Raw genomic sequence first — 11,250 nt, forward strand, 5'->3', positions numbered from 1 at the left:
CCGTCTCCACGGCACATAACAACAACAACAACAACAACAACAATACTAAATTTTCAAAAATAGACAAAACATTGAAAGGGCAAAGGAGTAGAATCAAATCAATATAAGACAGAATTAATGCAACTGAAGACAAATACTACAATACTTCTTTGGAAAGAGATCAATTGGAAAAAAGATCAAAACAAAATGAAGAAAGCCTAAGATTTATGTGTAATATGATAAAAAGGAATAACATACATATAATCAGAATTCCAGAACAGGAAGAGAAAAAGAAAACCACTGAGAAAGTTGTCCAAGATTTATGGGAAGAGAACTTCCCTGATATGATGAAAGATGAGAATATATCCATTCAGGAAGTCCAACGAACACCCAACAGGATAGACCCCAAAAGAAAATCACCAAGACATCATCATCAAACTCATTAAAACCAAAGACAAAGAAAGAATCCTAAAAGCAGGAAGGGAAAAATGAAAAGTTACCTACAAGGGGCAACTAACAAGACTAAGCTCTGATTACTCAGCCAATATCATGCAGGCAAGAAGGGAATGGGATGGTATATATAAAACCCTGAAAGAGAAACATTTTCAACCAATAATTATATACCCAGCTACATTGTCCCACAAACAAGATGGTGAAATTAATAGATTTCCAGATAAGAAGAAATTAAGGGAATTTGTTAAAACCAGACCAATCTTACAAGAGATACTAAAGAGAGTCCTTTGTTCAGAGAACCAATAATAGCAAACAACAACTGACTATTAATACATATGATCACATAACCCAGAAACCAACCCAATAACGGAAGTATCCAAAGTAAAATAAGATTACAAGATTGTAAACAGGGAACCAGAGACATCAATTAGCAAATGAAGACAACGACAAAACAAAAAGAGAAAAAAATAATGTAGTTACAGAACTTCTAAATGGTGAGGAAGTCAAGAGAGTTGCAAGATAGAATGGGCTGTTCTAAACTTGGGAGAAAATTATATATCACAGGGTAACCTCAAAGAAAAATTATAAACTTTCACATCAAAATAAAAAAGAGGTCAAGCACAGATATTGCCTATGGCACTTGATTGCTAACTAGAAGATTGGTGGTTAAAACCCACCAGCCACTTCTCAGAAGGAAGGTTGGGAAATTTACTTCTGTAGTGATACTGCCTTGGAAACGCAAGGAGCGTTTGCTATGAGTTGGGTCCAACTCAACGGCACATAACAACAATGACATGAGTAAAATAATAACAAAGAAGGAAATGATTCATTTAAAAAAAAACGAACTCAGCACAGAAAATTATAGGGAACAAAGAAACCAGCAACACCATAAATAAATAAATAAATAAATAAATAAATAAATAAATAAATGATAATAACAAAATGCCAGCAATAAATTCATACTTGTCTATAATTACTCTGAATATCAATGGATTAAATGCCCCACTCAAGAGACAGAGAGTTACAGACTGAATAAGAAAACATAATCCATCAATATTCTGTCTACAAGAGACATATCTTAGACAGAAAGACAAAAATAGACTAAAAGAACTTGCAGTAATATTTAAATTTTCAAAATTATTATTAAATATTGCTGGAAAAACTATCCTCTCTAATTACATAAAAAATAAAAAGGAAAACTATTTTAAAGGGGGAAGTTTATATTTTTTAAAAAATCCAATTAATATCAAATCTAATACTAATATTAAAGATATTTTAGGGTGGACATTTTGCTAATTTTCAGAAGAAAAATGCAGTTATTAGCTATTTTTCTAAGGAAAACCTTTGAATTATCAAATGTGGCATTTTTAAATGTTGCTATACAATGGTAAGCATCCATGTATTTGAAAACGTATCTATAAAACATAAATAAACATAAGCATATTTTTCTTTTTAAATCTAGATTTCATGGCATCAGAAGGTCCTAAGATTGAAGTTGGGTAGTAGGTAGATATTGAAATATAGGATTAGCATTGAAAGGGTTTTCATCTTTTGAGGAATGTCAAAATTTCCATTACAGAATCCCTCACAGATGCCCATCCATGTTTTATATGAAAACTCCAGTGATGGTAAACTGTTTCCCAAGACATTGCATACTAGCATGGATTATGCCATTTATAAGAAAAGCAATCATCTCTTTACTTACCTGATAAATGAAAAATAATACACAAGTTGAAGAGAATCCTTTTTAACTGCTTATGACTATGAAAATATATAATCTAAGAATCAAGACAAAGAGTTCCAAAAATTGGACCTTCAAAAGTCATCTCAGGTCATTTTATTGTAAATATTTGCAAAAATTATCTTAAAAAATTAAAAATATATAATTCCATTGATGTTTCTGATAGCACTATTAAAAAGGCAATGGAGATACAGAAGAGAAAAAAAAAAAAAAAAAAAAAAAAACCAAAAATCTAAGATTTTTAAACCATGGTTCAAGACTCCAATTCAGTTGTTTTATTAAAAATGAATGAAGATTGGAGTGAATTCATGCAGAAATTGTAATATATAGTAAATATATGTAAAGTTGATAAATAATGAAAGATGATAATATCATTACTTTCATTGATTCATTCATATACTCATTACAAAATTATTTGTTAAATATTCTCTGATGTTATAGCCTTGTTTTAGGTATCTAATAGCTCATAGATGCACAAAGCTTCATAAAATCCTTGTGGAAATGCATTAATAGAGACATTCTATATAAAAATATTCATTTGGGGGGAAGATGGTGTCATACATATAGCTCATGCATTTGTTCCCTTTAGCATCTTCATTCCTGAAAAACTAGGTGTAGCAGATAGAAACTGTTTTTGGAGTTGTGAACAGCTGAAAAGGAAAAAAAAAAAAAAGTACCAGATTTAGTGAAGGTGGAGAGAAAGAGCAGATGAAACAGCTGGGAAAAATAAAAAAATAAATAAACCTACCTAGCTGGTGGGGAGATGAAGAGATGGAGAAGCAGAAACCTCATTACCAGTACAAAAGAGAGCAGCAGAGAAGAGTGGGTGAATATATATATATATATATATATATATATATATATATTCCACCATAGAACCCACAGAGGCTTCAGGAATTTGGAACACACACAACTGAATTGCTGACAGTAATCTTGGGAGCTGAGCTAAGTGAGTAGATAACTTTGCTGAGAAACAGCAAAACCCCCCTTGGCACAGGTTGCCATGGAGTTCAGAAAGGAGAGGGAGGAAGGAGGAAACTCACTGCAAGTAGGTGGGCCCTGGGCAAGCTCACCACTGCAAGCAGGGATTAAAATCTTCCACAACCACTTTTTTAGCACAGAGTAGACCAAGAAGTGAGGTTTTTGTGGCTTCCAGACCCAAGGGGAAAGCAGTATCCCTCTTACCATTGGGGAGTCTGTCAATTTTGAACTACAGGTCTGTGATTGATGACAAAACATCATCAAAAGTAATCACCCCAAGCATATTCATTCCAAATTCCCAGATCCAGCAGCAACTGCCCAAATGCAGAAAATGAGGGCTCACTACTGGTGCCTCTTTTTTTCTTCTTTCTTTCTTTCTTTTTCTTTTATTTCTCTCGCCCCCCCCCCCTTCTCCCCAATAGAAGGAACACATAAACCCACCACTACACCTGCTGGGCCCAACTCCAAATCCCCTTCACAACAAACAGATACTTACATTCACATTTCCAAGAGTGATTCCACCAACAGAAAGAAAACTGGAGAAGAACCCAGTGCATCTGAATTAATAACCAAAAAAAGTACACCTCTTCCATTCTTGTAAATATACTTAAACATAAAATCAAACAAACAAACAAACAAAAAACAATCTCACTTCTGTTGGATTGGATCTGACTCATAGTGACTCCTCCTTGGGTTTCTGAGGCAGTATCACTACAGAAGTAGACTGCCCAATCTTCCTTCTGAGAAGTGGCTGGTGGGTTTGAACCACCAGCCTTCTGGTTAACAGTCAAATGCCTGAGACACTATGCCACAACTAACAGTTAAAGATAACAACCTCAAAATATCTAGGGAACAATAGACAACCTCAAATCAAAAAAATAAAAAAGAGAAACAGGACAAGACAATAGAAATAAAACCCCAGGCTAAAGAATTATCTACCATGGAAGAACAGGCAATAGAATTATCTGAGAAGGAATTCGTAAGATATGTATATAGAATTCTACAAGAGCTCAAGGAAACCACAAATGCTATCAAAGACAATACAGATGGTTCCCTGGAATAATTCAGGAAATACATTCAATAACAAAATAAAATAAATACACAATTAGAACTCATACAAAAACAGCAGTTAGAAATCCAGAAGATGAACACTAAAATTATAAACTTAAACAATCCAGTGGAAGGACAAAAGAGTAGACTAGAACTGGCTGAAGCACACATTTCCCAAATTCCAGTAACATGGCAGAATAGGCAGACAAGCTACAGAGACCCTCTTCAACAAAGAGAAGAGAAACTGATAGACAGAGATCCTGGAGCCTTGAGCTCTGAAAGGAAGTATACAGAAGTGTATTTGGCACCAACTAGTGGAAAAACCTCAATGAAAACAGGACCTAAGACTAGCCTCTGCTTGCCAAGTAAAGCAGGGACATACAGTAGGCTGACAATGGGAAAGGAGACAGGTGGTATGTGTGTAAGTGCTGCCAAATAGCAAGCAGAGGAGCACAGTACCCTACTTATTTAGATAACATGAAAACAAAACAAAAAAAAGGAAAATCATGGGCAAGCTACTTCAACATACAATCACCAATTAGATACAAACACAAAATGTCACCATGCCTTGGAGACAACAGACTATCACAGTCCACACAAAGAAGCAAGATAAACCAGGAGAAACAAGGAACCAGGATACAGACCCAGAACACATCCCTGAGGGAGAAGCACCACTGGAACTCTCTGATGAGGAATACAAAAGAATTATATTTAGGTACCTCCCATGGATTGAGAGACAGATCAAGGAAAACACTGACAAAATGGAGGAAAACAGAGAAAACCCTAGAAGAATTTCAGAAGGCATTACATGAACAAAATGACAAAATAAATGAAAAATTAGAAATGCTACAAAATCTACAGATAGAAATCCAGAAGATTAATACTAAATTTTCAGAAAAATAGATAATACATTGAACAGGCAAAGGAGTAGAATTGAATCAATGTAAGACAGAATTAGTGAGATTGAAGACAAATAACTGAATACTTCTTTGGAGAGGGGTCAGTCAGAAAAAGATCAAAAGAAAATAAAGAAAGCCTAAGATTCATGTGGGATACCATCAAAAGGAATAACCTATGTGTAATCAGAATTCCAAGACAGGAAGAGACAAAACCACAGAAAAAATTGTCAAACACTTGTTGGAAGAGAATTTCCCTGGTATGAGGAAAGATGAGAATATGTCCATTCAAGAAGTCCAACAAACCCCAAACAGGATAGATTCCAAAAGAAAATCACCAAGACGTATCATCAGCAAACTCATTAACACCAAAGACAAAGAAAGAATCCTGAAAGCAGCCCAAGGAAAACAAAAAGTTACCTACAAGGGGCAACTAATAAGACTAAACTTGGATTTCTTGGCAGAAACCAGGCAAGTGAGAAGACAATGGAATGGTATATAAAAAACCCTGAAAGAGAAAATTTTCCAATCAAGAATTATATATCCAGCAAAATTGTCCCCCAAATATGATGGTGAAATTAGGACAATTCTGGATAAGCAGAAATTTAGGGTATTTGTTAAAATAAGACCAACCTTACAAGAAATGCTAAAGGGAGTCCTTTGGACAGATAACCAATAACAGTGAACAAAAACTGACCATTAACACACATGATGACATAACCCAGTAAACAACCCAGTTATGAAAGTATCCAAATTTAATAAGCCTATACGATTGTAAACAGAGAACCAGAGACATCAATTAACAAATGAGGACAACTATAAACCAAAAAGAGGGAAAAATTGTATAGTTACAGAATGTCTAAATGGTATGGAAGTCAAGATAACTGCAAGAAAGAACAGACTATTCTAATCTTGGGAAGAAAATTATAAATCACAGGTAACCTCATAGAAAAATGATAAACCTTCACATTTTAATCTACATTAAAAAAGAGAAACAGTACAAATATTTAGTGAATTGTAATATAATAGCAACAAAGTAAGTGATAATATGGTTCATGAAAAAAATGAGCTTAACACAGAAAATTATACAGTATGCTGAGTGAAATAAGTCAATTACAGAAGGCAAATTTAGTATTAGTTCATTATTTTAAAAAGTCAAGGAACGATTTATATATGGTAGGAAGCTTTGTTTGCTGGTTACCAGGGGTGGGAGAGGAGGTGAGGAACAATGAAAAAACAAACAAACAAACAAACAAAACATTGACTCATGCCACTTTAGTTTTGTATATTTCAATATACATGAATTATATTTCAATAAAATGAATTTTAAAGAAGAAAACAAACAAACAAACAAACAAAACATTGACTCATGCCACTTTAGTTTTGTATATTTCAATATACATGAATTATATTTCAATAAAATGAATTTTAAAGAAGAAAACAAACAAACAAACAAACAAAAAACACCACATTTCCCAACTAGAAAAATCATGCCAGCCTGCATGAAGAAAAATCAGAATAAAAAATTTAAGAGAAATGAAGAGAACCTAAGAGTTATATGAGATAACATGAAAAGAAACAACATATGACTCATTGGAATTCCAGAACAAGAGGAGGCAAAAAAAAAAAAAAAAAGCTAAAAAAATTGGGGAAAACTTGCTAACAGAAAATTTCCTCCATATCATGAAAAAAGAAAAGATATCTGTCCAAGAACCTCAAAGAACCCCTTATAGGATAGATTCCAAAAGAAAGTCACCAAGACGTATCATAATCGAACTCTCCAAAACAAAAAACAAAGAAAGAATCTTGCATGCACCTTGGGAAAAAAGAAATGTCATCTACAATGGACAACCAATAAGACTAAGTTTTGATTACTCAGCGGAAACCATGCAGACAAGAAGGCAATGGGACAGCATATATAAAACCCTGAAAGAAAAGAACTTCTGACAAAGAATTCTATATCCAGCCAAATCATCCATCAAATATGAGGGTAAATCAAGACATTCTCATACAAACAGAAATTAAGGGAATTTGTGAAAACCAGACCAACCCTATAAGAAATGCTAAGGGGAGTCCTTTCAATAGAGAACTCAAAACAGAACAACAAATTAAAATCAGGACAATTAACATCAACACTTAAAAACAAACCAGAAATAGATGCTCAAAATAAGCTAATAAATATTGTACATAAAGAAACAAGGAAGCCAATCTGCAGACAACATTAGCAACAAAGCAAATAGAGGGAATAAAAGTTCTAAATAACAAAACTTTCAAATGGAGAGGAAGACAGGAAAATGTCTTTGTAGAAGAACTGTTTTAATATTAAGGAGACAAGAATTCACTGCAGTGTAACCACACAATTCCCTAAGCAAACCAAAAAGAAGAAAAACATATTGGCTTAGTAAGCAAAAAATCAACAATAAAGAAGAAATACTTGATAACAAAATGAGCTCAGCACAGAAAAGTATTTGGACCAATAAAAACACGAACAACACAACAAAAAACACAATAGAATGACAGCAATAAATTCATACATATCACTAATTATACTCACTGTGAATGGACTGAATGCACCAATCAAGAGAAAGGGAGTGGCACATTGGATAAGAAAAGAAAATCCATCAATATGCTATCTACAAGAGATTCACTTTAGACACAAAAAAAAAAAAATTAAAAATTAAGGAGTAGAAAATTATATACCAAACTAGTGGTAACCAAAAAAGAGCAGGAGTGGCAATATTAATTTCTGATAAAATAGATTTCAAGGTGAAAAATAGCATAAGGGACAAAGAAGGACACTATATGATGTTAAAAGGGTCAAATGACCAAGAAGACATTATCATAATAAATTTCTATGCACCTAATCAAAGTGCTCCAAAATATATGAAGCAAATATTAACTAGATTGAAAGGAAAAAATAGACAACTCTACAATAGTAGTAGGGGATTTTAACACATCACTTTCAAGGAGGGACAGAACAACTAGAAAACAAAAAGTCAAAAAAGATACCAAAGAACTAAACAACACATTCAACAAACTCAAGCTCATAGACGTACAGAGCACTCCACCCAACAAAAGCACAACACACTTTCTTCTCATATGGATCATTCCCCAGAATAGAGCATATGTTAAGACATAAAACAAGCCTCGATAAATTAAAGAAAACAACAACAACAACAACAAAATGAAATCCTACAAAGCATCCTCTTAGACCACAATGCTATAAAGTTAGAAATCAACAATAGGAAGAGCAAGGAAAAAAATATCAAATGTGGAAAATGAATAACACATCACTTCAAAAATACTGGGTAACAGAAGAAATAAAGTGTTTTAAAAAAACAAATCCTAGAAATTAACGAGATTGAAGGCACATTTTACCGAAACCTAAGGGAGACAGCAAAAGAAGTACTCAGAGGTCAGTTTACAGCAATAAATGCATACATCAAAGAAGAGGAAAGAAACAAAATCAACACTCTAACTCAGCAACTCCAACAATTAGAAAAAGAACAACAAAAGAAACCTACAGTATCTAGAAGTAAGGAAATAATAAAGATCAGATCAGAAACAAATGAAACAGAAAATAAAACAAAACAAAAATATAAAAAAATAGAGAAAATCAATGAAACAATATGCTGGTTCTTTGAACAGATTAATAAAATTGACACACACAAAAAAAAGTCTGGCAAATCTAATGAAGAAAAGAAAGAGAAGATGCAAATAACACAAATTACAAATGAAAAGGGAAACCACAACAGAACCAACTGAAATAAAAAAAGATAGTGATAAAATGTTATGAAGAACTGTACTCCAACATATTCAAGAACCTAGTAGAGAGGGACAAGTTTTTAGAAACACGAGAGCTACCTATAGTATCTCAGTCAGGGATAGAGGACTCGAATAGACCCATAAAAAAGAAAGAAAGAAAGAGAGAAAGAAAGAAAGAAAGAAGGAAAGAAGGAAGGAAGGAAGGAAGGAAGAAAGAAATTGGGCAGGTAATAATAATAAAAAAAAAAATGTCCCATAAGAAAAATCCTGGCCCAGATGGCTTCACTGGAGAATTGTTCTTGTTACCTAGTGCTGCTCTGACAAGAAGATACCACAAATGGGATGGCCTTAATAAACAAGAGTTTATTCTTACAATTTGGAGGCTTTAAGTCCAAGTTCAAAGTGCCAGGCTCCAGGGGCTGGGTGAAAGCCCCTCAACCTGGGGTACAGCTCTCTTCCTGTTCCAGACCTACTGGAGCTACAGGCATTTCTTCACTCACACAGCTGTTGGCTGATGAGGCTGAGAAGCCCCAAGATTGACAAGTAAAAAGGCACAATCCCGATGTTACCAATCCACATGGCAGACCAATGACTTAAGTCCATTGTAAACCCCAGGGTTGGCAGAGCATAGCAGGCTGCTGAACAATGACACAGCTACATGCAGGGTCCATGCATTCCATAGGCTAGAGACCATTCTCAAAGCTTCTCCTTATATACAGGAAGCAGACCACATACCCAAAGGCAGCTATTCAGCTGCTCATAGTATATTCCATCATGGAGTTGATTACCAGTCTCATCATGGGGAATACTACATCTAGCTGCCCAGCCACTCAACCAGGCCTAGCCAAGTTGATATACAAACATAACCATCACAAGAATTTTACCAAACATTTAGGGAAGAGTTGACACCTATACTACTCAAACTAGTCCAGAACATAGAAAGAGACAGAATACTCCCAAATTCATTTTATGAAGCAAATATAACACTGATACCAAAACCAGGGAAAGACACCAGTAAAAGAGGAAAAGTACAGACCAATATCCCTCATGAATATAGATGTAAAAACTTCAACAAAACCCTAGCCAACAAAATCCAACAATATATTAAAAAGGTAATCCATCCTGACCAAGAAAGATCCATACCTGGTATACAAGGATGGTTCAATATCAGAAAAACAATCAATCCACCACAAAACAAAACAAAACAAAACAAAAGAACCATTTGATCATATCAACAGACACAGAGAAGACATTCGATTAAATCCAACACCTGTTCCTGTTCAGAACTTTTAGCAAACTAAGGATAGAAGGGAAATTCTTCAACATAAGAAAGGGAAGATACACAAAGGCGACAGCCAACATTATCATTAATGGAGAAAGACTCAAAGCATTCCCCTTAGGAATGGGAACCAGACAAGTATGCTATCACCACTTCTATTTAACATTGTATTGGAAAACCTAGGCAGGGCACTAAAGCAACAGATAGAAATAAAAGGCATCCAAATTAGCAGAGAGGAAGTAAACCAATCTCTGTTTGCAGATGGCATAATCTTATACATAGAAAACCCAAGAGACTCAGCAAAATAATTACTGGAACTAATAGAGCAGTTCACCAAAGTGGCAGGTACAAGGTCAACACACAAAAATCAGTTGGATTCCTCTATATCAACAAAGAGGCCTCTGAAAAAGAAATAAGGAAAACAATACCATTATAATAGCTACCAAAAAGATAAGATATCTAGGAATAAATCTCACCAGAGACATAAAAGACCTATTCAAATGAAACTATAAAACACTACTACAAGAAACTACAAGGGATCTACAAAAATAGAAGTACCTGTCTTGTTCATGGATAGGAAAACAGAATATTGTGAAAATGTCAATATTACCCTAAGCAATCTATACATTCAATGCAATCCCAATCCAGATATCAACATTTTTTAAGGACATGGAAAAAAAATAATGATTAACTTCATAAGGAATGGAAAGAAACCTTGCATAGGCAAAGCACCAATGAAGACAAAAAACAAAGTGGGAGGTCTCACACTCTCAGATCTCAAATGCTACTACACAGCCACAGTAGTTACAACAGTGTGATATAGGTACAATGATAGACAGATAGAGCAACGGAACAGAATCGAAAACCCAGAAAGAGACCTATACATCTATGGATAGCTGACTTTTGACAAAGGACCGAAACCCAAAAAATGGGGAAGAGATAGAGTCTTTAATAAATGGTGCTGGCAAAATTGGACTGCCACCTGAAGAAAAATGAAACAAGACACATACTTCATTCCAAACACAAAAACAAAGTCAAACTGGATCAAAGACTTAAATGTAAAACCCAAAACTATAAAGCTCATCAAATATAAACTAGAGCAAATC

This window comes from Orycteropus afer, unplaced genomic scaffold (genome assembly GCF_000298275.1).
Source record: "Orycteropus afer afer isolate SDZICR_OR568_19922 unplaced genomic scaffold, OryAfe1.0 scaffold00279, whole genome shotgun sequence".
NCBI classification, from domain to species: Eukaryota; Metazoa; Chordata; class Mammalia; order Tubulidentata; family Orycteropodidae; genus Orycteropus; species Orycteropus afer.